This window comes from Sceloporus undulatus, chromosome 4 (assembly GCF_019175285.1).
Source record: "Sceloporus undulatus isolate JIND9_A2432 ecotype Alabama chromosome 4, SceUnd_v1.1, whole genome shotgun sequence".
Taxonomy (NCBI): Eukaryota; Metazoa; Chordata; class Lepidosauria; order Squamata; family Phrynosomatidae; genus Sceloporus; species Sceloporus undulatus.
This window is the reverse complement of record NC_056525.1, coordinates 3,472,985-3,479,003: the sequence shown is the minus strand read 5'-3', so window position 1 is coordinate 3,479,003 and position 6,019 is coordinate 3,472,985. Positions and strand designations below refer to the sequence as shown.

General features: G+C 41.8%; 1 protein-coding gene across 2 annotated transcripts in view; it reads left to right on the top strand.

Annotated features, from left to right (window-relative positions):
* The window catches only part of HCK (HCK proto-oncogene, Src family tyrosine kinase), a 100,818-nt gene that overhangs the window by 34,588 nt on the left and 60,211 nt on the right, over window positions 1-6,019 (top strand). The window lies entirely within an intron of this gene.

Here is a 6,019-nt window from a genome sequence, read left to right as displayed (position 1 = left end):
TTAGAAAAAGGAAAACAGGAGGAAAGAATCTAACAACGCCAGTAAGATGTTGTTTTTGGTGTTTTTGTAAGCCTTCAAGTTGTTTCCGACTTATAGTAACCCTAAAATGAATATATTGTGGGTTTTTTTTTGGCAAGATTAGTTCACAGGGGGTTTGCCATTGCCTTCCTCTCAATCTGAGAGAATGTGACTTGCACAAAGTCACCCAGAGTGATTCCATGGCTGAGCATGAATTCAAACCCTGTTCTCCCATTGTCCTAGCTGATTTATATTTTAGCATGAGCTTTCACGGCTATCAATCCACTTCATCAGATGCACTGACATTAAATCTGAGGAATGTTGCATCTGATGTAGCAGACTTATATCCATGAAAGCCCATGATAAAATATAAATCAGTTGGTCTTCAAAGTTGCTTCTAAATTCTTCTCCTTCTCTTTTCCATGTTTGTTTTAAGAAACAATTTACATCCCACCAGGACCCCATTGTATCCCCTTACATCCAGTGAGCTTCTTTATTTCTTTTTTAATTAGGAAGTCTCCCTAAGTGTGTACTAGGCTAGTTACATTCCCCTCTCAGCCTGAGATCTGTGAGGGCTTTTCTGAAAGCTAGACATGACCAGGATGTCTCTGGGGCGGTGAGGTCCCATAGTAGGGATCTGCAATCTTGTAGCAGCTTTGAAGACACTTTGTGGATAATTTTAGGCAGTGATTTTATATTCATGTTTCTCTCATCTGTCCTTAGAATGTTTTTTTTGTGAACTCATGTATAGGTTCCACGGTGGGAGTTTGCCGGACATCTGGACAAAGTGGAGTTTCTGGCTGCCTCAAAGCGAAAACGCACTATAGTAATAATCCAGTTTGATACAGCTTGAACTGCCCTGGCCCACTGCTAGGTGATACTATAATTTATTTGACACCAGAGCTCTCTCATACAGAAGGCTAAATGTCTTAAAACTACAGTTCCCAGAAATCCCTAGCACTGATCCAGAGCAGTTAAAGTGATCTCAAACTGGATCACTGCTAACCTGTCTTTTCTTCTACCCGATCTCACCCTTTGTCCATTCCTTTTGTTTTTGCAGGATGGAAACCCCTTTGGCCCCTTTTGGGATCAATTTGCAGTGGATTTTGATAAGTCGGAACTCTTTGGAGGCCTTGCCTTTAGTGCCTCATACAAAGACCACTGGATCCAAAGGTAACAAGTGCCAGTTGCCAGGCACCATGGAGAGAACTACATGCTTGGCATGAGAGAAGTGTCTCCATGGCCATTCAAGTTTTTAAAAGAATATTGAAATAGGGGGGATGTATTTGGCCTTTTGATGCAAATGAAGTCTTGTGTGGCTTACTAGAATACAAGATATATATAGAATTAAGAGGAAAAATATCACAGTATAAACATTCAGAGCAAATTACAATAAAATAAAATAAAGTGTGATTTTTTCTATTGAAGGTAGGCGAAGAGGCAGAGAGTTTGAAATTAGCAGTTTCCAGCTGTTTTAAGTGATAAATCATCTTGAATTAGCCATCATAGAATTGCAGAGTTGGAAGAGACCACAAGGGCCATCCAGTCCAACCCCCTGCCATGCAGGAACTCTCAATCAAAGCATACCTGACAGATGGCCATCCAGCCTCCACTTAAAGACCTCCAAGGAAAGAGACTCCACCACACACCGAGGCAGCAATGTATTGCATTGTCAAACAGCCCTTACTGTCAGGAAGTTCTTCCTAATTTTGAGGTGGAATCTCTTTTCCTGCAGCTTGCATCCATTGCTTTGGGTCCTGTTCTCTGGAGCAGCAGAAAACAAGCTTGCTCCCTCCTCAATATGACATCCCTTCAAATATTTAAACAGGGCTATCATATCACCGCTTAACCTTCTCCAGACTAAACATCCCCAGCTCCCTGTGTCGTCCCTCATAGGGCTTCATGGTTTCCAGACCTTTCACCATTTTAGTTGCCCTCCTTTGGACACATGGCTCCAGTTTCTCAATGTCCTTTTTGAATTGTTGTGCCCAGAACTGGACACAATATTCCAGGTGAAGCCTGACCAAAGCAGAATACAGTGGCACTATTACTTCCCTTGATCTAGACACTATACTTTTATTGATGCAGCCTAAAATTGCATTGGCCTTTTTAGCTGCCACATCAAACTGTTGACTCATGTTCAACTTGTGGTCTTCTTGGACTCCCATATCCCTTTCACATGTACTTTCATTCAGCCAGGTGTCCCCCATAATCCTATATCTGTGCATTTTATTTCCTAAGGCAATAACCTTACATTTCTCCGTGTGGAATGCATTTTGTTAGCTTTGGCCCAGACTGTTCAATCTATTCAGGTCAGTTTGAATCTTGATCCTGTCCTCTGGGGTATTAGCTAGGGTGTCGGCTTCCTGAATAACAGAGCTTCTTCTCCTTTCTTAAGAAGCATCAAAGATCACCTGGATTTGATTTCTTGTTCGAAGTACGCTCAAAAGGTAGAAGCAGCCACTTTGAATCTCATCTTCACTGCAAGCTGCTTCCAAACGCGGCATGGACGTATAGGAGCGATGGCTGGGCCTTCAAGTCTCGGGTCGTCCGGCTAGGCATATCCAGTTTCCAAAGCGCAATGTTTCCTGCTAAGAAATCAGAACCCAACAGTTGGGACAAAGATATAGAACCACAGTAGGCATATTTATTATTTGTAACACAGTCGAAGCACGCGATGTCTCACAGGGTTTAGGGTCCTGTCTTAAACATAATCCATGCCCCAAGGAGTGGTCCACTCAATAATTCAGGCTCCCTAAAGCAGTGTTCTCAACCTGTGGGTTTGAACCCCTTTGGAGGGTCAAACAACCCTTTCAAAGGGGTTGCCTAAGACTATCGGAAAACACATATTAGGAACTGAGACAAAACAATTTTAAATGGTTGGGATTCACCACAACATGAGGAACTGTATAAAAGGTTACGACATTAGGGAAGGTGAAGAACCACTTCCCTAAAGGAAAGTGGAGGAAGAAGAATGCAGAATGATGCGGGGAGGACAAACTATGGATGAAATCTTGTTGGAGCATTACACTAGAGTAAAAAATTGGGCAAACAAGTGATGTGGGCTCTCAGAGGTTGATGTGCTTTAAGTCCAACTTGCGGCAGCACAGCCCGCCCGCTCGTCGTACTTTTTAAAAAAAATTATGACCGTGGGAATGAGCAAAAAAAGATGTCCATCCAATAATGCATTCATCAAAGTGTAAAAAATCAGAAAGGAAAATCTAGATTCATTTTGCCACAGTCGAGTGGTCCAGTGTTCCAATATATCCGTCCAAAACTAGTTTGGTGCAAAGGTGGAGGCAAAAGTATATTGTTAATTGACATAATCAATAAAACAGACAATCCTCAATGAATGTGTGTGCCCTTTTTTGGTCAGACCCATTCTTGAAGAATGGAAAGTTTTTTCTGAAACCATGTATCCCAGACCTTGTTTCCATTCCACGAGTTTTCAAGTAACAAATTTCCCTGTCGTCGCAGCTCGCAATTTCAGTTTTAGCTGCAGAGATTTAGGAATATGCCGAGTCGCTGGTGTTTTAGATTACGATTGGCTTTTGGCTGAAGATTGATGACAATGATAAGGACAGACAAAATGTTCACTGGTTGCTTTTATAATTCTGATATCTGCAGCAGCATTTCATTCACAAAGGCAAAAAAAAAAAAAATTGAGCCTAGGAACTTGAGCCACATGCGTGTGTGAGAACTTGAGCCTAGGAGCCGCTCCATCTGGTTTTTAAACAAAACGGTGAAACAGTTTGTTCAATATCTTTGAGAGTTTCATCACGGGTTCAATACAAGGTTGTATGCTGCTTTTAAAGCACTCTACTGTGCAGCTGCCGAATCTTGAGTTAATATGGAGGAGACTAATGCTTGACCAGATTTCCTCTGAATAGAATAATCCATAGGTACATCTAACTGGCAGGTTATTCTGAAGAAATGATTTTAACCATTAGTGGAGTGTATTTGGATTTTGTATATAGTGGGTCCCCTTGGAATGTCCCTGATCTATAAAGATGGATTTCATAACAGTTGGGGTTCGTAGAACTATCACCTGTTGTAGCAGGATGTGGCGCCTCTCTCTTACTTTTAATAAGTGGTGGGGAGAGCTTTAATTAGGCATACAACAGGTAACTATTTTGTAATTGTGTGTATCCCTCACAGCATTTTCACATCTTAGGCTGGACCCTAAGGCTAACCTATCATGGGTTTTTCCTTTCCCTGCCAAGATGAGTTCAGAGAGGGTTGAGAGATGTGACTAGCCCAAGGTCACCAATGGTTTTTTCAGAGCTGAGGCAAGGATTGAATGCGGAGCTCAAAGTTTGGTCCATTGCCTGAACCACTGCACCACAATGGGTCTCAGAGTAACTACACCATCATACTATGCCTAAAAGTGTACAAGATCCAGAGATGTAGCTACTAGAAAGAATCAAAATGGGAAAGGCACTCTCCCCAAAATAAGTCCACCCTGAAAATAAAATTTTACGTCAATTCAAACCCACAATTTCTAGCGTTACGCAAACTTAAACTTCAGTAACATTAGAATAACTGTTAGGCACCCCAAGAAACAGGTAAAGTGACTCAGGAAAGTGGAACACAGCACATAAAAAGAGTTTTTCAGTGTAAACTATTTCAATATATCACTCGCTGTAACCATAAAGAAATTTGGGGACGATCGTTAGAATGATTCCGGTGTCATCATACTGGAGCCGTATGAGAATGAGGGTTGAGGAATGAGAAGGTTATGCCAAACGCGTCAATAAAAAGGTGATTTTGATAAGAGACTAGGAGGAGATTTGGGAGGACCGTCTGGAAAGAGTGTTGTGGATATGAGACTCGAGAAGGAAAAAAAGGAGAACAGCGGTCACGATGTATTCATTACAATATCTGAAGCCCCTTTGTGGAGGAAATCTCTCTAAAGTACAATAAATAACATAATAAATATAACTAACTGAACAAGCGAAACAAACAGTCAAAACAATACAATCCGCCATAAAAAGACTCCTAAAAAAACGTCGATAATGGTGGAGATTTCCTTGCCCATGCTGGAATCATGATTTTTAGATTGATCCTCAAAAAGTTTTTACCTCAAATAACCTAACATTCTGAGTTGTTAGCTGCACCCTGGTATCGGGTCTCTGGTCGGACCATACATGGACCTCTGAGCGTGTTCCTGGCTGCAGGGGTCTCTTGCTAGCCTCCCACTGCTGACCACTGGGCCCTTTTCATGCATCTGCTTGATTCCTGATGGAGAGAAAAGGGTGATCACTCTTTTCTGTGCAAGCAGACCACTTCAATACCCACCCAGTTTTTTTGCTAGTTTTAAAGTCCATCCCTACACTATGCAACAGTGTACTATTCCTCCTGTTGGTCCCACTTTCCTTCCACATAAAACTAAGGAGCTGAGAGATAAATTGCTTCATGTTATTGGACGCAATGCTTGTATGACCACCGGTGTGTTTCTCCAACCTGCCATTACATGCTTCAAACAAAAGAGAAGAGTAGGTAAATAGCAGGAAGGCCACCAGGATAGAAAATCCCCAACGATTAATTTTAATTTATTGGTCGCGCTTTATATTGCACATTTTCTTCCAAAAGAGCTCCAGGTGCGTATACAGAGTCTTTGCCACCTACACTCCCAGTGTGGGTGGGGGTTTGAAGTTATTTATTTTATATTTTATTGTTGATTTATAGCCCAACTTTCACAAAACTGGAGCTGTTGAACTATGGAAACACGGTTCAAATCCCTGCTCAGCCATGGAAACTTACTAGGTGACCCTTAAGTCAATCACCTCTCTCAGTGTAAGAGGAGGCCACGCAACCACTTCTGAAGAAATCCTGTCCCTAGGATAGGACCAATCAGCTTTAGAAGGTATTTATTTCTCACACAACTGAAACCAAGGTTCAGTCATTTATTGTATTCGCTCATTCAAACTGAGCAGCAGAACAGAGGAGCATACAGCATAAAAAGGGAGGGATGAACCCACAGTCCTGAAGTGGTCCCCAG